Source organism: Acinonyx jubatus, chromosome B3 (genome assembly GCF_027475565.1).
Source record: "Acinonyx jubatus isolate Ajub_Pintada_27869175 chromosome B3, VMU_Ajub_asm_v1.0, whole genome shotgun sequence".
Lineage (NCBI taxonomy): Eukaryota > Metazoa > Chordata > Mammalia > Carnivora > Felidae > Acinonyx > Acinonyx jubatus.
In genome coordinates, this window is record NC_069386.1 from 141,995,993 (window position 1) to 142,018,989 (window position 22,997).

General features: G+C 43.4%; 1 protein-coding gene across 7 annotated transcripts in view; it reads left to right on the forward strand.

Annotated features, from left to right (window-relative positions):
• TRAF3 (TNF receptor associated factor 3) overlaps positions 1-22,997 on the forward strand; it is a 118,594-nt gene that overhangs the window by 44,006 nt on the left and 51,591 nt on the right. For 5 of the 7 annotated variants that reach the window (XM_053224966.1, XM_053224965.1, XM_053224970.1 and 2 more), the window contains one exon: positions 18,379-18,503. The exons of 1 other annotated variant lie outside the window; for it this stretch is intronic. The gene's annotated coding sequence lies outside the window, so the exon portion shown is untranslated. Of the gene's footprint in view, positions 1-16,367; positions 17,045-18,378; positions 18,504-22,997 lie in introns of those variants that run through there. One more of the 7 variants, XM_053224968.1, reaches the window with a different exon arrangement.

Below are 22,997 nucleotides of genomic sequence, written 5' to 3' on the forward strand. Positions count from 1 at the left end.
CTGTGCTATTATCCAGCAGTTAGGGATTTGCACTTGAGGTTTGGTTTCGTTGAAAATATTCGTTGATTCATACCACACCTTTTTTGGGAGAGATCAGGGTAGGAAGGGTGCAGTATTTCCATAAATCTGATCCATCCCACTCCCGTGAGTAAAGCCCTGGGGGAGCACCATCATTTCCTGGGGGTGTCAGTGAACTTTTTGTTGGATGCCTAGAAAAGCAGCATACCAGGTGGGGAGGTGTGGGCTGTGGAGCCTGGGTGCTGGGGTTTGAATCCTGGCTCTCCCCACCGTGCCCCAGGCTGCTCAGCTGTCGGATGGAAAGGATGCTGGTGGCGGTCTCACAGAGGGACTAGTAACTCCTGTGAGTGGAGCAGCGGCAGCTGCCCCTGGTGAGGGGGCTTCGGTGGGGGTCCTTCCGTATAGCCTGGTAACTGCGAGGGACGACGGGAGCACAGAGGAAGGGCCCTGCTGCCAGGGGTCGGAAAGGGAGTTAGTGTAGACTGCCTGGGAGAGAAGATTCCGGAGCCTGAGGTGTGAAGGGTGTGAAGTTAGGTAGATGGGAGGAAGGCGAAGCAGAGGATTCTCACCAGAGGGAACAGCATGTTTGCAGGGATACGACAGGTCATTTCTGTTACCAGGATGAGGGGTGACCGGCAGGTTCCTTAAGTGTGTGTTCATTCGCCCAATCCTTTACCAAGCACTGCTCAGTGTCAGGGGAGGGGCGCTGAACTCAGGGGAGCGAGGCCTCTTAGACAGCATTGCCCATCAGGAGGTTCCCCAGAATCTCCAGAAGACAACTGTTGCCTGCTGAGGGGCCCTGGGGTGCAAGAGTGTAGCACAGAGTTGCCCTACGAGGCTCACATTCTGTCATTTCTACTTGGTCACCACATGCCTCGGGCACCATATGCCTCAGGCACCCGTTGGTCGTGGTGGGGGCCATGCTGGCCCAGGGCTGCTGTGAGGGTCAGGCAGGCTCCAGAACATGGCCTTGCTGAGGACACACCAGTGCCGGCCGAGGGACGTGTGCCATTTTGAGGATGCTTTCCCCTCGTCCCTCCCTGTTCCCAGCACATCCTTCAGCTCCTGGTAAGTATTCCTTCCTCATAAAACTTGTCCCGCATCCCAGACCAGCTCCGGTTCTACCTCCCTTGTGTGCCGGCCCTCTCCATGATACGGGTCCTCGTGCTTGGAATGACTGGTCCTCTAGCCGTCTCGCCCCCTCGGGTGCCTGTGACCTTACCCATGCCCTTTCACACACAGCATGTAGCCGGTTGATGCTCACTAAATGTATTGAATGAATGGATGAAAATTAAAGGTCACTTAGTAATCATGCTACTATTTTAAGTCTCTTTTTCTGAATTTGGTTGTATGGTTAATGGTTTAGTATTTCAAGCGCTCTGATCACGTAATGGTTTTTACTGTACTGTGAAGGTAGCTGGGTGTTCAAGGTGATTGCTGCCCACAGAGCAACTAGAAGTGCTTCCTGTACTTGCGTTTTCTGGAAGGAAAGTCATGGTTCATTCCCAGTAGCTCTTTAGTCGGGGTTTTGAAGCTGCTGTTCAGCGGCACATGTGCGGGATTCGCACAGGGAGCACTTCCGCGTTAAAGACGGTGTCATCATGCACATCTCATTAATTTCAGTATTCTTACCCAGCACAGTGAATTGTCAAAACCGTCCTCCAGTGAAAACCACAAACCAGTAAGCCTTTAGGAAATAGGTTGAAAATCTAGAAATGCCCCCCTCCCCCCCCTCCCCCCCAGTGTTCACAACATTTTTTTAAAGATCCTTATAAAATCTTTGTGATTCAAAAGGCAGCTTCCTGTGCCAGGGGAGTCTCTCTCCGCGCTCTTGCTTCTGAGGTTTGTAGCTTTCAGAAAGACTGCAATGCAGCGGTTACCAAAGTCTCTGTTCATATGGAAACAACTGGTGGTGAGGTCTTTTGCTCCCTTTCTAGAAGCCGCCGACTACGACCTGCAGTCTTAAGGAGGAGACAACGAAGGCAGCCCTCCCTTGGACTTAGCTGTTTAGGGATAGAGCGGAAGTGATTTTTGTGAACGCTGTGGCTTAGCACAGGCATGCCCTGCAGCAGCTCTCTTAAGTTCCTGGTGCCGTGGGCTTCCTGGGATGTGAGAGTCAGGATGCCTTTGCAGTTTGTGCATGCTAATTTTATTTTCTCCTCTGTGTTCAGATGGTGGATTATGAGAAGGTAAGGACTTTAAAAATCATGCATAATATGTATTTTAAATGTTTAGGACTATCCCTAGAGAAGGTGAAGAATTGTGATTGAGTAGATCTCTTCTGAACCAAAGAAACAAAACTTTGATTTCTTACTAAAGGACAGTTTGAACGTTTGAACAGTTTTCTTATTTAGTGTTGACAGATGCCATCTAAATAAATTATTAAAGATGTTCTTTAAAGAGATCTGCTTGTTCTTTGACTCACTAAACACGGTTGAGTTCCAGAGATGTAGACACGGATAGAATGGATTGGCTTCTATAACTTAAGCAATGACAGTATCGTCCGTCTGGCACGGAACGTTTTGTTTCACAAAATCTCAGCCATATGGCAGTGGATGAGGAGATCTAATTTCCTTAGTTCTTACTTGCCTTCAGATGTGCGGAGCTGTGTGCTTATCCCGGGGTGAGGCGGATGCTACCTCTAGCTGCTCCTCTTTGTTTATCTAAGAGGGAGGCTGAGAGTCAGAACTCAGGCTTATTTATTTGTCTATGAATTGGCAGCCCCCAAACTGTGTTAAATGTATTATGGGTGGTAATTTATACGTCCAATGCCAAGAAATACAATGTCAGGGTTACCATGGCAACTGCATGCATTCTGAAAAGCTTATGAATGGGTACTGAACCTTCTGGCGTTTTAAGTGAGATGTTCCAGCTGAGAGCCTGCATTCATGATTAGTGTAAATAAATTCAGCTGTCCGTGCGTATCACATCCTTTTTCTTCGTTTACCAGAGTTGTCTGTTCAGCTCGGTCCTTCCTCTGGTCACGTCTGCCATGGTCTCTGGGTTCTTGGCAACAGACTGTGGTTAAGAGATGGTTTTCAGCTCCAGGCTGGGGAGCAAGCCTGTGTGTGTAGTGTCCCAACACCTCAGTCTGTGGGTGGTGTAGAATGGGCTGGCACGTCTGCGCCTCCTGAGGGCTGGAAATCCTTGACATCCCCAAGGCGTAGCTGCAACCCCGTGTGCTGGTGTGGTTCTGGCAGAGCTCTCTGTCCGTGTGAAGAGCTTCTTTCCAGTAACACCCCAGGGCTCTCAGAGAGCCTGACTTCCAGAGAGGCAGCCCTGCCTAATTTATATTTCTGGGATATCACGATGGTTGGTTTTGGAGAGGGAGGCCCAAGTTAGAAAGACCGGTGTTCAAAATGCCAAGCCTGTGAAACGAATACACGAAGGCCCATTATCTTCATTACTAAAGGATTGTTTGCTGTTTATGTGAAATATATGTAGCATAGTTGCTTTGAAAACTAGCTCCCCTTAAGAATTTAAACCATATTGATACCTTGATTGCGTGGGACTGGAACACCTGTTTGCCAATATTTTGAAAAAGGCCCCCAGGCAGCTTGCCTAGGAGGTCTGAGGCATTGGCTCCTAAGAGAGGGCCCTGCCAGGCCCCGGGAGAACATTTCACCCTTGTGTAGATTCCATTCTCTTGATTGATGATCATTCAGATCATACAGCTTAAATTTTGAACCTGAAGGTAGAGTTAGCTTCTCAGACTCACCTCCGCGGGCATTTTGTGGTAGCTCACCTACAGGCCTTGGTTGAGAATCCTCATCCAGTTCAGTCCCTTTATTTGACAGATGAGAAAACTGCCACTTGGTTACGGCTCCGCAGCCGTAGGTCAGAACCAGACCTAGGACTGGAAACCCGGCTCCTGGCTCTCTGTTCTCCTAAGGATCGCTTTCCCGACAGAAGAGTTTTGCTCTCAGTAACTGTGTTTTGCTTTTCTTTTTGTTTAAAAAAAAAAAAAAGCCCTATCGTAATAACAGGAATAGAGCTCTCTAATTTATAAAAGTTCCTGCTTTCCCTTTCTTCTTTATCCCGACATTTATTGAACTGCTCAGCGTGCTGGAGACTTGAGGGGCGCTTCCTCCACCCCTCAGGCCGCAGGCTGTGATGAGAGATGTTGGCCTGTGTGCCGGAGCGCTTAGCCTGAGTGTCTGCAGCTACCCTTCTGCCAACCTGTGGTATTTTCCAGAGAGGCTAGGGGCCCAGTGGTCACCTTTTAAATCAAGGTCACAATACTGTGTTTACTAAAGGCAAAACAACATAGCAATATTAGGTGCAGCTTACAAGTTACACCTTACTTACTATAATAGTGAGAGGTTCAGCTTATTAGGCTTCTTGTGCTCAGGTTACCAGGTAGCTAGGGCATTCTCCCAGGACTCAGCGCCTGTGCCCCCTGCGCCCCCCCTCAACCCCCCCCCACCCCGATACTGAGCTCGGTGAGGGTAGGAAGCACATTTCTCACTGTTGGGTCTCAGGCTCAGTACATAACAGAAACACATTAACTGTCTGAATAACTCTGGAGCCCCCGAAAAGTGGTAGGGCTGTTGCAGATTTGGACACGGCGGGCAAAGATGACGGAGAAGGAGTTAGACGAGGTACAGGTCCAGCAGCATCTGGGGCCTGTGGCTCAGTAGGCCCGAGGTAGGATACAGGACAGTCTGCATCGGTGAGAACGAGATGGAAAACACAATGTTTACAAGTTTCTCTTTGGTGATCTGTAAAGAACTCCAGGACAAGTGTGTTGTTACCCATAGGTGAGAGAGAATGAAATTACCTCTCTTTTGAGAGGACTGCATCAAGAGAGTCTTAGATGTAACCTTTCAGGTGGAGAAAGATTTCTGCTTTCCTTGGTAAGAGGAATCCTCTAACCCAGATGCCCTGCCTAGGAGTCTGACTTCTTCAGGTCTCTAAAGAAAGTGCCCTAGCAGACAGCGTGGTGTTGAGTTCCCTAGGCAGTTCCGATGTGGTAGAACCCAGAGGGATGGCCAGCACACTCTGACTGCTCACCACCATTTCAGTCCAGGTACAGGAGGATACGCTCACTTATGGTAAGAGAATCAGGCACTGGTATTAGAAACCTGCGATAAACTAAAAATGAATTCAACGGTATAATTTAAGTTGTTCTTTGACTTAGAAGAATAAAAATTATTTTAATTTGGGGGCACCTGGGTGGCTCAGTCGGTTAAGTGTCCGACTTCGGCTGAGGTCATGATCTCACGGTTCATGAGTTTGAGCCCCGCATCGGGCTCTGTGCTGACAGCTTGGAGCCTGGAGCCTGCTTCGGATTCTGTGTCTCCCACTCTCTCTGCCCCTCCCACTTGTGTGTGTGCTCTCCAAAATAAATAAATAAATAAATAAATAAATAAATAAATAAATAAGCAAGCTTAAAAAATGACACATTTTCACACTTAGATAAACCCTGCATATATTACAAAATGGCATTTCACAGGCAGATTCATTAATTAGGATTATTTTGCAAGGGTCTTCAGACCCTCAGATTAGAATGAGCACCCCTTTCGTGTGCTTCCTTGGCAGCTGGTGCTCAGCTATCAGACAGCTATTTAAGAAGGGAACTCGTATTTTCTGAGTCACTCCCTTATTGCATTGAAACCGTCTCTGATACAGCAGTAGAGTTGAAACTGTCTGCAAAGATGGATGGAGCTCATGAGGAAATGTCTTTCCCGTGTTCTAGATTACTGAAGATACAAAGCGTGAAATGCTGAAACCTCCAGACATAATCGTGTTCATTCCGTCCTCATCCCCAGCCCCCCCCCCCCCCCCCCCCGCCCTGCATCCATGAAACTCAGTCCCAGGGCATGGAGGGAGGGTCCCAGCCCAGGTGGGGGAGCTCCTGGCCAGCTCTGCCTTCTTCCTCCAACCCCAGCCTTGGGTCTATGGCCCAGAACGTAGGGTTTTTGTCAGCTTAGACCCTTAACTCACAACCCACAGTTCCTAGCACATTGTTTCCCTTTTTATTCTGCCTTGGAGTTAGAAAATGTCCAGTAGTGCTGGATGGTTTTATCATTTATCATTATACAGCTTGCAGCTACAAATCTTGTAAAACAAATTCATGTCCTACACTCAGATTTTGCTCCTCTAAAAATTGTTTGTAACATTAATTTAGAAGAAGGCTTCTAAGTTGTTCAGAAACAGTTCTGTACCCCCTTTAATAAAGCTATTTTTGAAATGTAATTTAACACCTGCAAATAAATTGCTTGAAGGTTTAGTTCATTGCTTGGAAAAGAAGTGTGAGAAGAAAAGTATTTTTTTTTTAACATTTTCTGAGCTGTGGCCAGCAACCCATTCATTCAGTTAATATTTATCATCCATTAATATTTATCAATATAACATATGGTTATATTTATCATATATATATTTATACCCTTGCATTTGGTATATATTAGTGTGTGTGCGTGCGCTAACACCAACCAGAAGTACAGCAAGAAGATTGGTACCCTTGAATTACAAGATTATTTTTTCCCTGTGTAGCCTGTAAAACGAGGATATTGAATTGATATTCGATACCGAGCCACTTCTTAAACACTTGATTTCCTTATTGTATTTATTTATGTTTATATTTTTAAAATCTGAGAACTACAGAAATAGTTCATTTCTACTGATCCTTCAGATCATGGCTTAAATGTCCTCTCCCCAAGGAGGCCTTCCCTGTACCTACTTAAATGGGTGTCACTGGTGTGTTCACCAGGAGCCTCCTTGGTAGTTTTCATGTCACACGCGTGCACACACACACACATTTACTTGTGCTGTGTCCTCTTCCCCATAGACCATCTTCAGGGTCCCCGTCTTTCTTGTCTCCTCCTCCCTGTACTGTGCTGGCCATCCTAGGTGGCTCTGATGCTCTGTGTCCTTCACAGGACCGTCTTGGAAGTTTTCAAGTGTTTACTGACTCAACCAAGAAATCTTTTTTCCATTACTAACTTACTGTCTTTTCAAATTATTGAATACTTGTGTTTTCCCACTCCACCAAGGAGCCGGAAACAACCAAGAATAGTGACTCTTTATGTCCTGAATGGCCCTTTCCTCTCTTGATCTCCATGTTAGTTTTCTTGTAAGTGAACGAATACATTGTGAGGGTAGCAGCTTTTAATGCCTCCTTTGAATTCAGGTAATTTTGAGGTAATTTTGAGAAACTAGTAAAGCCAGCCCCAGTGCTTTTGATATTTTAATTTATAGAATGCTCTTTTGTCTTCCTCATGACACTGCCAGATTGGAGAAGGGTGCTGTCATTCAAAACTACTTATTGGAGGGGCGCTTGCATGGCTCAGTCGGTTAAGTGTCCGACTTCGGTTCAGGTCATGATCTTGCGGTTTGTGAGTTCAAGCCCCGCGTCGGGCTCTGTGCTGACAGCTCAGAGCCTGGAGCCTGCTTCAGATTCTGTGTTTCCTTCTCTCTCTTCCCCTCCCCTGCTCATGCTCTGTCTCTCTCTGTCTCAAAAATAAATAAAACATTAAAAAAAATTAAAAAAAAAACTATTTATTGGACAGTTGTGAGAGTGGAAACAGGGAACTGGCATCAGACAAGCTTTGGTCCCAACTGCTGGGCCAGGTGGGACCTTGCCAGGGGCTGTGTGCAAGGCGTGGCATGGCTCTTCAGGGCCCACAGCATGGCTGGGTGCTACCTGCCCTGTGGGCGTTTCTGGCTGGTGAGTCAGTCCTGGAGTTCTTCAGCAGCACTGATCTAACCTACAAATTAAGACTTATTTCAGTAGAAAATTTTATTAATGTGGACTTTTCTTTTTGTATAAAAAGTGTTGACACCAGAATATTTTCGGTTCCAAATGTTGATTAATTTAGGGGGAAACCGAAGAGATTTGATGTCGCCTAACAAATCTCTATTTAAATTCAGTAAATTGAAGTGAATCACAACTATATTAAGCAAAAGCGAACATTGCAGAATAGGGTTTATTTGAAAGACGGTTCAGATGAAAATTTCGGGGTGACCTGGAAAGATGTCATGCTTCTGTACCACCTTAAGTTAAAACAATGTGATCATTTGGATGTCATGTGGGAGACTTGGTACTGGTGGGTCCAGCAATTCTGGCAGTGGTGGGGGTCACATTTGATTAGGAAGTTGATTTATTCTGCAGGGTTTACATAGCGTGAGAATATTAGATTCAGAAAGATCCTAGGAATATTATATTAGATATTTAAAATTTTCAGCATGACTCTCTGTAAAAATATATGTGACGTTTCGTGTTTTAGGACTAAAGTAAGCATGCGGTGGTAATGTGTATTTGATCATGAGTTCAGGTGAGTAAGACTTCAGAGACACCCAACCAACCCAGACTCACCACTGCATTATAGCTCCAGGCATGGTTTTGTTTCACACAAGAGTAGTTTTAACTGTTACCCAGTGGCATGGGATAGTCATTTCACTGTTAACTAGCTCTTTTCCTTCTTGTTCAGATCCATTTGGGTAATGCTTTTCTTTCTTTCTTTTTTAAAAAATGTTTGTTTGTTTATTTACTTATTTATTTTGAGAGAGAAAGAGAGAGCAAGCAGGGGAGGGGCAGAAGGAGAGGGAGAAAGAATCGCAAGCTGGCTGTATGCACAGAGCCCGATGTGGGGTTTGATCTTATGAACTGTGAGATCATGACCTGAGGGGAAATCAAGAGTCAGATGCTTAACCAGGTGCCCCTGGATATTGCTTTTCAAAAGTAAGCTAAATAATTCTAGTCAGTTCTCATATTAAAGTAGCTAGAAAGCAAGCAAATAGTTGTAGTTAGTTAAATGATGTGAGAAGTTTATTTTAGCCTAGCCAATATCTCAGTGTCTTCTTGAAATCAGAAATGGCCTTAGTTCAGCTAAAGACGTTATTTTTGGTGCATCTGGTCACGAATGTCCTGTGTTAGTCTTAAGGGAATAAATAAATTCTGGGGATGTCAGTGCTGAAATTCAAAATACTGAAAAGAGATGCTTGGTTTTAAAAAGGGACAGATGCATTCGTTAGGCATTATTGACATTTTGGGAATTTTGAGGCATGTATTTTACTTGTTGCTCAGAAATTAGATGATCACCTAGGATTTGAATGTATAGTTGTCTGAGTGGTCGAGAATGCTGGTCAAGTCACCAAGGAGAGACCACTGGTCTTTGAGACCAGTTTCAGTCCTGCTGACTCTGACTCCTCTGGGCAAGTTGCTAAATGTCTTTATCTTAGTTCCTCAATAGTCCAAGGAGAGATTTGGAGCATCGGATAACCTTTTGAAGATAATTTGAGAGGTGCATATGGCAAATCCACTTTTACAGTGTAAATCTTGACTGATTCTTACATCATGAGTCAGTGGGCATGCCTTTGTTGAGGTAGTCACTTTCTGATAATAGACATAGATGTTAGGAAGAGGCAGACCACTTTGTCACTTGCTGATGTGTAATGTTGGGAAATTGCTGAACCTTTGTGTTTCAGTTTCCTCATATCTATGATGGAGGGGGAAATGGAGAAGAATATTTAGACTTGTGAAGAATAAATGTATAATTACAGGAATAATTGAATAATAACTACTAATATGTATTGAATGTTTACTGTGTGGTAGATCCTTTCTAAGTGCTGAAGATACAAACCCAAAGAAGACACATACCCAAAGAAAACATTTCTATCTTCAGAAAGCTGCCAGTCAGGTGGGAGAGAGAGAAGGAAGCAAAGCCAGTGTAGGCTTGTGTTATGATGGGTGTCCTTATAGTATAGACCAGGGCTTGAGGAAGGTCACTTTCACTGGGAAGAGAAGGTACTTGGAAAGATGCTTAGAGAAGTTTAACTCCCTAGAAAGCCGGTGCCTGCTGAGTGTGCCTAGCATCTTGCTAGCTGCTGGGGGTGGAGGGAGGCTACAGATATAAATTTAGCATGATCTCTGCCCTCAAGTTTCGTGACCAAACTGTGAGTTGAGTGTAAACAGTAGGTGTCAAGACACGTGAATGGAGTCTTGAGGATGAAGTGTCTGGCAGGACATGAAGGGAGAGAGAGGGAAGGAGCCAAGGCACAGGAGAAAGCGGACCAGGGGCGTGGTGTGCAAGTCCGCCCTTGCGATGCAGAGGCAGGGTCTTAGCCAGGGAGGGCAGGCACGCCTGCTGAGCAAGGCTGGGCGGCCGGCCGGCTCACACCCAAGGCCAGGTCAGAAGGAGCAGGTGGAAGAGGGAATTTTGGGGTGGGGAGGATGCTTTCATGAACTTGAATGGTATCTGATTGTTAAATTAGCTCATTTCATGAGTTTTGACTATTTCTTCATAAAAATTACAACTTCTAATTTCATAGTCTTTGTTTCTCCACTAAACTTAATACCATAAAATTTTTGATTAAGGAAAAAGCTTTTTTTTTTTTTTTTTGGTCATTACATTTGAAAACATTTTTCTGCACCTGTGCTTTTATTTTTTAAATTTTTTTAATGTTTATTTTTGAGAGAGCGAGAGAGTGTGCCTGAGCATGAGCGGGGGAGGGAGGGGGGGGGAGAGAGAGAGAGAAAGAAAGAAAGAAAGAGAGAAAGAGAGAGAGACAGAATCGGAAGCAGGCCCCAGGCTCCAAGCTGTCAGCACAGAGCCCGACTGGGTGCTGGAACTCAACAGCTGTGAGATCATGACCTGAGCCGAAGTCGGACGCTTCACCGACTGAGCCACCCAGGTGCCCCTGCACCTGTGCTTTTAGAAAGTGAAATAAACGCTGTAGAGAATATGTAGAAGTTGGCTTACGGTGGAGGTTCTTTTATTCTTGCGATGGTGAGACTACTTCCACTTGTGTTTGCCTAGCGCTTTCCTGCCACATTCACTAGAGAGAAGCACCAGCAGGGTGGTGACCCTGCAGAATCTGGAATGAAGTTTGTTGCTTGATTTGCTTTTAATTGAACTGATGTGTTGAGAGCCTTGGCACCTACCTTCCCCAGTTAGTAAATGGACGTGGTAGCAGTGGCTGCTGGTGGCTGGTTTTGGTCTACCCCATAATGTAAATGTATCTCCCCAACATTACATAATTAAAGTTGTAATATCTTTGTGTGCATGTATTAATTTAGTAATAATAGGAAAGTTTTCACATTCTTGTAGTATTTCCCTGTCTCCAGAGTGTCTATGTGTGGGACTATGTACGTATGAGACTCTTAGTTGCAAATAGAAGTAATTTGAGCATAATGTTTCATATTGAAGTGTTTTCTGTTTTAAGATCTTTCTGAGAAAGAAAGCATTTACTTTTCCGGTTCTGATAAATCCTTGTAGTTATAATGTATGAGTGTGATGTGCTTAGTAAGAAAGTTATTCCGGAGTCTTCCCTTTCTGCTGTGGCAGAGTAACAGGGACCAGGTTTACTGTCCACCAGGACCTGGTACAGAATTGACACCAGAAAGCTCAATAATTGCGATTAATAAATATTTTAGGGGCACCTGGATGGCTCAGTCGGTGGGGCGTGTGACTCTTGATCTTGGGGTTGTGAGTTTGAGCCCCACTTTGGTTGGAGAGATTACTTAAAAATAAAACCTTTAAGAAAATAAACAGTGTATTACAGTACTTTTAGAAAATCAAATTTGGTGCAAGTAGATCAGTAATGAAAAAATCAAATTTTAAATATAGATAGGATCAAAATTAATGATTTTTCCTTTTGCCTCAGCTCAGATATGGCTCAGTTCAGCACTGCTCCTGGTACTATCTGTAAAATTTCACTGTTTTCTTCTTGTAGATTTTTTTTTATTAACTTTGGTTTTTACCTCTAATACTGAATTTTTTGGTACTCCTTTAAAATTTACTTGAGTCATGTGCCTTATTCTCCTCATCCTTGTCCCAAACCTGACTCTTTTCCTTAAACAAGTTGAAAACCAGACAAAACATAAGAAATAACAGTTTCAGATATTGGCCAGCAGACAGGTTAGGACCGTATTCCCTAAAATAAGGGAAATGAGCCCTATGATTATTCCAGCTTACTCTCTAGAGCAGGGCCCATGAAATTTTTCTGTAAAGGGCCAGACAGTAAATATCTTAGGCTTTTCAGACCATATGGTCTCTGTCAGAGTTACACACTCAACTCTGTGTCTGCTTTCATACTAAGTATGTGAATGAATGGGTATGGATGGGTTCTAATAAAACTTTATTTATAAAAACTAGTAGTAGGTTAGATTTGACCGCCAGGCAAATCCTGGTCTAGAGAGTGTTTCCACACTGCAGGGTAGGAGAGAGAAGCCAGAACCTACTAGCTTTACTGAAGTGACAAACACCCAGCATTTGGGAGAACAAAGCAGCTAGAGTTGGGGGGCAAAGTATATAGGAGAGGAAGGGAGCTACTTAGAGAATCCAGAGATCCACAGAAGGACCTCCTTGAGACTCTGGTTGAGTACTGACCAGCACATACACGAGAGGAAACACAAAGCCAGGAAAAGAACCACCAGAAAGGAATAGACTGAACAATTTGTGGATATCCCCCAGGGCTGAGACAGTTTGTGTTCCCACCACCTAGAGTAGTATCAGATCCTTGTAAGGCTTGTTTTTTAATCTTTGTGAGGGTGGGTTCGGAGCAGCTTTTCCATTTAGGGGATCGGGTAGACTTCCCTCCCCTCACTAGTGGGGCTGGATTAGCTCTAGACCATAAAGGCCATTGTAGACCTGCCCTAAATGGTTCCAAATAACGTTTCTCAGAACAAAGTCCTGCCGTATTGAAAAGGACTTAATAGGGGTGCCTGGGTGGCTCATTCATTTGAATGTCTGACTCTTGATTTCATCTTGGGTCCTGATCACAGGGCTGTGGGATTGAGCCCTGCATTGGGCTCCCACCCTGGGCATGGGGCCTGCTTACGATTCTCAGGGCACCTGGGTGGCTGCCAGTTGAGCATCTGACTCTTGATTTTGGCTTGGGTTGTAGTCTCATGGTTGGAGATGGAGCCCTGCATCGGGCTCCCTGCTAAGCTGAGATCGTGCTTGGGATTCTCTCTCTCGGTCTTTTCCTCTGCTTGTGCTCTCTCTGTCTCTGTCTCTCTCTCTCTCTCTCTCTCTCTCAAAAAAAAAAAAATTCTCTCTCTCCCTCTGCCCTTCCCCCTGCTCGTGTTCTTTCTCTTTCTCTAAATATATATATAATAAAATCTTGGGGCACCTGGGTGACTCAGTTGATTAAGCATCCAACTCTTGATCTCAGCTAAGGTCTTGATCTCAGGATTGTGAATTCAAGCCTCATGTTGGGCCCCATACTGGGTGTGGAGCCTACTTTAAAAGAAAAAGAAAGGGTGTAGTAAATTCTAGCTCCCAATAGTGTAAAAAAAATTTGGGTGTCCAACATATAATAAAAATTACCAGGCAGGGTGCCTGGGTGGCTCAGTCCCTTAAGCATTGGACTTTGGCTCAGGTCATGATCTCGTGGTTCGTGAGTTCGAGCCCTGCATTGGGCTCTGTGCTGACAGCTCAGAGCCTGGAGCCTGCTTCGGATTCTGACCCCCTCTTTCTTTCTGCCCCTCCCCTGCTTATGCTCTCTTTCAAAAATAAATTTAAAAAACATTAAAAAAAATTTAAAAACCTTAAAAAATATTATCAGGCATACAGAGAAGCAAGAAAATATGATATTAACCAGGAAAAAAATCAGTCAATAGAAACAGACCCAAAAATAACAGATGATGGAATTCGCAGACAAGGACATTAAAATAACTGTTACACGTAAGTCACACATATTCAAAAATGTAGAGGAAAATGAGTGAAATGAAAGATATGAAAAGAAAGACTAAAATAAAACTTCCAGATGAAAAATACTGTATCTGAAATGAAAAATGCAGTAGAGAGATTAATAGCAGGTTGGCACTACAGAAAAGGTCATTGAACTTCAAGACTTAGCAATAGAAACAGTCCAAAATACAGCAAAAAGAATAGAGAAGACTGAAGAGAATAACAGAGCATTTAGGGACCTGTGAGACAAAACCACTTGCTCCAAGATACGTGTAATTGGGGTTCCAGGAGAGGAGGGAATGGAAACAACACTTGAAGGGATAATGGCTGAAAAAAAAATTAAAAATTTGATGAAAACTATAAACCACAAAGCTCAAAAATCCCAAATAGAGCACACAAAACCATACAAACATACTGCAACATCCAATTCCTGAAAAACCAGTGATAAAGAGAGAAAAAAAAAAGCCCAAAACTTAAAAAGCAGTGAGAAGAAAAGACATTACAGAGGAACAAAGATAGAAATGGCAGCTGGCTTCTGGTCCGATTTGTGCTAGCCAAAAGACAACAGAATGACATGTTTAAAGTACCAAAAGAAAAACCTGTTAGTTTAGAATTCTGTGCCCAGAGAAAATATCTTCTAGAAATAAAAGTGAAATCAAAATTTCTAGGCCAAGAAAAGCTGACAGATTTTATTGCCAGCAGAACTGCATGCACTACAAGAAAAAAATTCTTTTAATGTTTGTTTGTTTTTGAGAAAGGGAGCACAAGTGGGGAAGGGGCAGAGAGAAAGGGGACAGAGGATCTGAAGCAGGCTCTGTGCTCACAGCAGTGAGTCAGATGCGGGGCTTAAACTCCCTGACTGTGAGATCATGACTGAGCCAAAGTCTGTGCTCAACCCACTGAGCTCCCCAGGCGTGCCTACGCTTCAAGAAAATTTTTAAGGAAGTTCAGGTAGAAGGAAATGATACCAGATGGAAATTTTTACACAGAGGAATGAAAAGAACCAGAAATGGTCAATAGGTGGATAAATATTCTCACTTCTAATTGCCTTTTTTTTTTTTTTTTTTTGGCTATTTTGGAGTGCCTGGTGGCTCACTCAATTAAGCATTCAACTCTTCATTTCAGCACAGGTCATGATCTCACAGTTTCGAGTGTTCGAGCCCCACATTGGGCTCTGTGTGGGTGCCAAGCCTGCTTGGGATTCTTCCTCTCCCTACTCCTCCCCTGCTTTCTCTGTCTCTCTCAAAATAAATAGACTTTCAAAATAATAATAAGAAAATAAAAATAGGCTATTTAAAGCAAAAATAACAGTGTAATGTGGGACTTCTCATACTTGCAGAGGTAAATAAATGAAAACTGCTCAAAAGACGGGAGGGGAGAAACAGAAATATGGTGTTACTATATGCTTAAAGTGGTATAATAGTATTTGCAGGTAAACTGTAGTAAGTCAAAGGTGACTGTCGTATCCAGGATAATCTGTCATCAGTGGGAATGAAAGAAAATATTAATGCCAATATCAGGGATGTAAAAGAGGGTATCACTACAGATCCTACAGACGTTGAAAGGGTAAGAAGGGTAAAATTGTGAATCATTTTATGCCAATAAATTTGACAAAATGAAAACATTCCTTGAAAAACACAAACCACCAAAGCTCACTCGAAGAAATATAACCTTCATAACCAGTTGTATTTATTAAAGAAATTGAATTTGTAATTAAACTCCTTACCTCAAAGAACACTCCAGACCCAAATGACTTCACTGGTGAATTGTATTAAACACTTATAGAAAAAGGAATACTAATCAGACAAAAACTTTTTTAGAAAATTGAGGAGGAGGAAATGCTTCCTATCTCATTTTATGAGGCCAGCACTGCTCTGAAAGCAAAACTAGGCAAAGACATTGTAATAAAGGAAAACCACCAAGTGTATTTGTTGTACACGCATGTCTCCCATGAACTTTAGCAAATATAATCCACGTAGAAACATAAAAAGGATATTACATAACAATCAAATAAGGTTTATCTCAGAGTGAAAAATTGGTTTAACACTGGAAAATCAATCAGTGTAATCCACATCATAATAGATCAAAAAAAGGAAAATGAAAGTGAAGCACAGAGATAGAAGTATGGGGAATGCAAAGGAAGGCAGGAGACTCGGAGGAGGTAGTGAAGTCTGACGTACGCGTAATCGGGTTCTGGGAGTAGAGGACATGGATGGTGCAGAGCAGTGTTTGAGAAGAAAATGGTTGACAGTTTTCCAGGAAGTTGAAACAATCCAAACTGTAGTTTTAAGATGTTCAACAAATGACTGGCAGGATACCCTAAGTAAAAAGAAATCCACAGCCAAACACAGGGTAGTGGAGCACATGATTGCCTACCGAGGCACAACAGGCCGCTTCCCAACACCGGCAGTGAAAGCCAAAAAGCACTAGGAGTAATACCTTCACTACACAACAGGAAAGGATTCTCCATCTAACAAAAATGAATGTTACCTAAAATGTTAATAATGACAAAAATATGTGCACATATGTAAACACAGCGGTAGGACATACGTTGGCAGTGTGATGAATGGAGTTAGTATTTTAAAGTCCTTGCTGTCCAAGAGAAGGGGAGAGATACCGCAGTGGCCTTTAAGAGCCTGCACATCACATTGTATTTCTAAAGTAATCATAAGAAGAATAAAAACCAGACACGCAGAGATTGGAATGGTAACAATCCAAAAGAAGGCAAATAGAAAAGCCTCTGGTAGGTTGGGTTGGGATTAAAAAAGGAAAGAAAGTCCCAGGTACAATTGTAGAATTAAATCTACCTAGGTGTATGTAATGGCTTCCAATGCAAATAGAGTAAATTTTCCATTTAGAAGACGAAGATACCAAGATTTTTTTTTTTAAATAAGGTGTTTAAAAAATCTAACTATATACTGTTTACAAGACATTCATCTATAAGGATTAAGAAATGTTGAAAGTAAAATGATGAAAAAAATAAACTATGCAAACACCAAAAATAAGATCGTATAGTGTCAGACAAAATATACTTTAAGGCAAAGAGCAAGACTAGAGTGTTACTAGAATGTCATTAACAAGTGTCATTTCACATTAAACAGTGGGCAACTCTGATTCCTGTAACAAAATAAGTAGCTTATTACAAACAAGTCTGTTTCTTGCTCACACAAGATGTCCTGGTTGGCAGATTGCTTTCCACATGTTCAGGTACTTTGGGGAAGAGAGAATCTCTTTGAGTTCCAGAGGAGGAAGAAAAGACTTCATTAATTTTGACTCTGTATGTTCACAGGGATGAACCAACTCTACCCAGGGACTAGGATGCTCAACTGGCACACGTCCCCCTATGCCTGGGGGTTGGAGTCAGTGTCTCTGGAAGTTGGTGGACTGAGGTTAGGGAGTTAATTAAACCTGATGAGAAATCATAGTGCAGTAACCATTGGAAAAATGAACAGATACTTGGTTGCAAAATTAAATTCGCATTGCTGCAGTTGTCAGATGTAAAATTTCATGAATTTATTCAAAATAATTATTAAGTTCTATGTAACAAAGAATTCTTAGGATACCACTACACAGCCATTCAGTTAGCAAGAATTAAAAAGTCTGACCAGTCTTGTTGAAGAAGTTAAGCAGCAGAAACTCTCTCATACCCTTCTGGTGGGAGTGTAAATTGTTGCAACTGCTTTGGGAAATAGTTTGGCTTTATTTAGCAAAGTTGAATAGATACTTACTGGATAACCTAGCAGTCACATTTCTAGGTGTATACACCAGAGAAATACATGCTCATGTGTGTAATTAAGGTAGCTGCACCAGAAAGATCTTTGTAGTGTATCTTTTTTATTTATTTATTTATTTATTTATTTATTTATTTATTTATTTATTTATTTATTTATTTTGAGAGAGCATGAGAGAGTGTGAGTGGGGGAGAGGCAGAGAGAGACTCCCAAGCAGGCTCTGTGCTGTCAGCTCAGAGCCTGACAAGAGGCTCAAACCCAGGAGATCATGAGCTGAATCTAAAACCAAGAGTTGGACGCTTAGCTGGCTGAGCCACCCAGGGGCCCCAGATCTCAGTGGTGTGTCTTTGCTCCAAAGCAGAAACTATTCAGGGGACAGGGGAATGGATAAATAAATTACGGTCTATTTACGCAGTGGAATACTATGTGGCAATGAAAGTAAATGGCGGGTGGAGCAGAAGAAACAAAGAGCAAGACAAAGGAAGACGTGCATAGGATTCTGTTCTTATAAAATTCAGAAGTTGGCAAAAGAGCTGTATCAGAGCCACATGCCTGGGGGATAAATGTAAAGTAGGGAATGGTAACCATAAAAGTTAGGGTAGCTGCTCATAGTAGGAGGAAAGGGCTTGGGGTCAGAGAGAGGCACCCTGCCTTTTCTGGGGTTTCAGCAGTGTTCTATTTCTTGCCCAGGGTGGTAGTTGAACTAGCGTTTGTTTATGTGCTGAACATGCGTGTTTCCTGTGCTTTTTATGTGTAATACTCCATGATAAAAGTTATGTTAAAAATAGTCCGAAGACATCCTGACTTTGTCATTTGTGTCCAACTCAAAAAACGTAGCAAATCCAAAGTACAGTTTATATAGAGTGGTTAAAATGTTTTGTTTGAACTTCTTTCTTGATCATTTTATTTAATTTACATTTTTGAAATTCTAGTTTTAAAAGTTTGAAAAATGTTCCCGGTTGAGATGACCGAGTATTATTCTTACTCCTCAGGTAAGAGACTCCACTACATTCTGTGAAGAAGGATAAGACTGACACCGCTTTGCTTCTTTCTCTGTTGAAATCTCTTCCTCCCTGATCGAGCTTTGGTGTATCTTCTTACAGCATATGACACACGGGTATGTCATTGGATGATTTTAATTTATATAGATTTCTTTTTGCAGCTGGAACTTGTTTGCTTTTCAGAAAAATAAAGTCATTAAACAACATCCGGAATGTACTCATTTTTGGCTTTAGTAATTTCACTTTGTAACAGATGTATTTGAGTACCTTCTGCACATGTACCGCATTTTGGTGTCAAACCTTCATTTTATTTTTCATTTTTTTAAAACCAGCGTTAAACTTCGAGAATAATCGACGTCACCTTTCATGAGCCAGTAATGATACATGTGTTTGATGCCAAGGGTAATTGTAGGAATTTCTGCCTCATAGGCCTACCCTCTGAAAGCTTGGGGCCACCCTTCCCTGGCAGGACCCCACTGCAGTGAAGGTGCTGGTGGCCGCGGGTGGAGGCTTGCTTCAGCTGAGGATTGCATCTTTTTTTTTTTTTAAAGATTTTATTTTTAAGTAATCTCTGCACCTAAGGTGGGGCTTGAACTCAACCCCAAGATCAAGAATCACCTGCTCTTCTGACTGAGCCAGCCAGGTGCTCTGGGATTGCATCTTCTGGTGCATGAACTGTTTGCTCCCTAACTATCTTTCTCTGGGAGTTTGAAAGGAAACAAAATACCCTGTTTTAATCTCTAATTTGTGATTGAGTGGCACATTATACTTGAAATTAAGAACTCTTTACTATGTTAGAACAGTAAAATGAGTATAAAATGGGTTTGAAATGCTTACATCCATAGTGAGATTTAATATATAGCTATTTTTGATAAATTCTCAAGTATTAAGAAAAGTGCAGTTTTAAAAATTATTCACGGGGCGCCTGGGTGGCGCAGTTGGTTAAGCGACCGACTTCAGCCAGGTCACGATCTCACGGTCCGTGAGTTCGAGCCCCGTGTCAGGCTCTGGGCTGATGGCTCAGAGCCTGGAGCCTGTTTCCGATTCTGTGTCTCCCTCTCTCTCTGCCCCTCCCCCGTTCATGCTCTGTCTCTCTCTGTCCCAAAAATAAATAAATGTTGAAAAAAAAAATTTAAAAATTATTCATAATACCAGGACCATTCAGTTTTCCCCGGTTGTGTCCGTGTTTTTAGTTTGTTTGAAGCAGGGCTCGCACAACGGCAGCTAGCTGATAATGTCCCTTCGGCCTGTTTTCATCCTGTGACTGCCCCTCCCTGTCCCTTTTCTTCCTCACATGTTCTTGGGTGGCTGGTTGTGGTCAGGTTTCCCTGTGTTGAATTTTGCCCTTGGCACCGAACGTGTTCTTCTGCCGTCTGCATCTCCTGTGGGGTGGTGATAGATCCGGCCGGTTGACCACCTTCTGGCCTGGCCTTTGAGCACAAGGCCCTGCTGAGGCCGTGGTGTGTGCCCTCACCAGGAGGCACGCATCTTTGTGGCTCTGGGCCTGTGCTGCTTGCTGCCTGGACTTAGTCCTCACAGGTTGTGAAATGACATTACTCGTTTGTTCTGCCTTGAGTAGCTGAAATATGTTGGTAGATGGAAACTGCCCTTCGTTCAGTATTTGGTCACCCTAAGGGGCAGTTCAGATACGAAGAAGAGGATAAGTTCTCTTTCTCTGTGCTCAATAATGAGATGGTTCCGTAGCCATTCCCAAAGTGACAGGTGACTGTTTCAAGTAGTGTTACCAACTTGTGAACTTAAACACACGTGGTACGTTTCAGTCCCTCACAGTTAGGATTCTTACAGATGCCAATCTTGAGCCACTTGTGGCTGGTGGAGCCTCTTTAGTGGGCTCCTTTGTCCTTCGACGTGACTTGCTTCCTTCCCTTCCTTGCTTTCTGGTACCGTGAGGTGTTCCAGATTCGTTCTAAACTTCTTTGCCCCAGGCCTGGCGTTGGCTCTTCTCCGAGCAGCTCTGGTTCCCTTTTGTAGAAAATGGTGTCTTGAGACCACAATCTGGGCACCGGGGACACGCACTGCTAGGCCTTTGGGTGGACAGACAGGCAAGTACGCTGTTTAAGGGAAAATATCAGCAGTTCACACTGATGTTTATTTCATATTGGGTATTACTTGATTTTTACTTCGTTGGTTTATATTGGTATCGCTTTTCTCTAATGCTGCAAACCTTGGTTCCCAGCAATGTTAGCATCATTATATATTTGTTTTATCCTATAAAATATATGTGGTAGTTTTAAAATAACAATACCAACATATTACCAACGTGATTACTGAAAACAGTTTGGGATTTTCTTGTTGTTCTTAGAGTTCTTTTTTGTCCTTAGAGTATGTATCCCTAGGGATGTTTTCCTAATTAAGTTTTTAAAAAAAAAATTTTTTTTTTCAACGTTTATTTATTTTTGGGACAGAGAGAGACAGAGCATGAACAGGGGAGGAACAGAGAGAGAGGGAGACACAGAATCGGAAACAGGCTCCAGTCTCTGAGCCATCAGCCCAGAGCCTGACGCAGGGCTCGAACTCCCGGACCGTAAGATCGTGACCTGGCTGAAGTCGGACGCTTAACCGACTGCGCCACCCAGGCGCCCCCCTAATTAAGTTTTAAAGTCACCTGAGCCAGTTCCCCAGTGTGCCAGCCACCTGGTTGCCAGTTATACTCATTTTTTATTTGAATTTTAAGGAATAGCTTCTTTTAAAATTTTGTCGAAGGTTTAGAAAACATTTTCGTGTTTCCAAATCAAAATTAAATATTTTCAGAAATCAAGCTTCCGTTGCTGATCTTTGTGCACTGTTTCTTTTTTCCTCCATTGGTAACATACCTATTTTTATTTTTTAAATTTTTTAAATTTTTTATTTTATTTTTTTAACGTTTATTTATTATTGAGAGAGAGAGATACACATACAGAGCATGAGCAGGGGAGGGGCAGAGAGAGGGGAAGACACAGAATCCGAAGCAGGCTCCAGGTTCCGAGCTGTCAGCACAGAGCCTGACGCAGGGCTCGAACTCACAAACTGTGAGATCATGACCTGAGCCGAAGTCGGTCGCTCAACCACCTGAGCCACCCAGGCGCCCCAGCATACCTACTTTTAATGTAAGTGTGTGTGTGCACACAGCCCTCTTTCTTAGACACTGGCAACATACAACTTTTCTCCATCTTGTTTCCCGTTTTTTTTTTTTTAAACTTAACAGCCTGTCGTGAGGCTCACGCCCTAACAGTGTATAGGGATCCGCCTCACTCTCTTTTGTGCAGCAGCATAGTATTTCCTCATGTTCAGTGTATTATAGAAAAAATCTAATTTTTAAAAATATGTTGGCTTTCTTCTGTGTATACATGTCATCAATTTTGCTCTTTATCCAATTGCCGATTTCTTGGTGATTTGGGGACCTTGCAAGCACGTTGCTTTTCAGTGCCTGATTTTCCTTACATGTAAAAATATGTGAGGTTTGGACTAGAAACTCAAGATGGGTTATTTTAGCTGGAAGACTGCAGATAAATAAACCGAATCTGAGAGCATCTCCCTAGCAACAGAACATATACCCTGGTCCTGGCTGGCCCAGGTGGTGGAGCACGAGACTCAGATCTCGGGGTTGTGGGTTTGAGCCCACACTGGGTGTGGAGATTAGGTAAAAAAATAGAATCTTAAAAAAAAAAAAAAAAAAAGAATGCCTTTCCTGTATTCACAGAGGTGGTGGTGACGGGGAGTCAGATCAGGAGTGCTGAAACCAGTAAGTGGATGTTGGAATCAGGGAGGTGAGCACAGTTCCACTTCCACCGGGGCAGCCGGCTCGGTGGTGGTGGCACACTCCTCGGGGTGGGACAGGCTGCAGTGTCGCAGGCAGAGATGTGTCAAACAGGAACGGGAAGGGCGGAGAGTGACAAGTTCCATGCTGGCTGCGTGGATGACGAGGGGCCTGGGTAACGTGACAAACAGCGGGAGGTGGTCTGGGAGCTCAGAAAGCGTGGTGCTGTGGTGCCCAGGGAGAGCCTCCTTGATGCACATCTGCTGGGTGAGGCCTGCGTGGGGGTGCCGTGGCCCGGCGTGGGGGTGTGCGGGAGAGAAGACGGTCCACATCAGCACCTGCGCGGCTCCCACCTTTACACCACAGGTGAAGGTGGTGGGGGGTCCGCCAGAGGGGTTGGGAAGGGGCACTGAGATCAGAGCCAGTGCTTTTGAAATCTCATGCTTTATTGTGAAAGTTGATTTAAATACCCTAATCCACTCCGTGTGGCCACGTCTTCTGTTTTTCACTCGTATTTCCAAGTGAAGTCGATGCTCCAGGCAGATGGATCTTCTCACACACACACACAGCTGCTTCTGCCTCCAGTCCAAGCACGGCCTCCGGGCAGCATCCACCTGGATGTGGCTCTTTGTGGCTTGTCTGTCGAGTGGACTGAGCCCTCAGCCTGTCTCTCTCCTTCTGTCCAGATGGCAGGACTCTGGCCCTGGTCCAGGAGAGACGCAGCATCTTTACACCATCAGGGTTGAATGAGCGCTTTAAAGAAAAATCCCTAAATCAAGGGATATTGGCAGTGCCGGGCCTCAGATAGCTATTGTTTTCCTAAAGGATTTAAGACCAAGTTTTATGCTGTGGG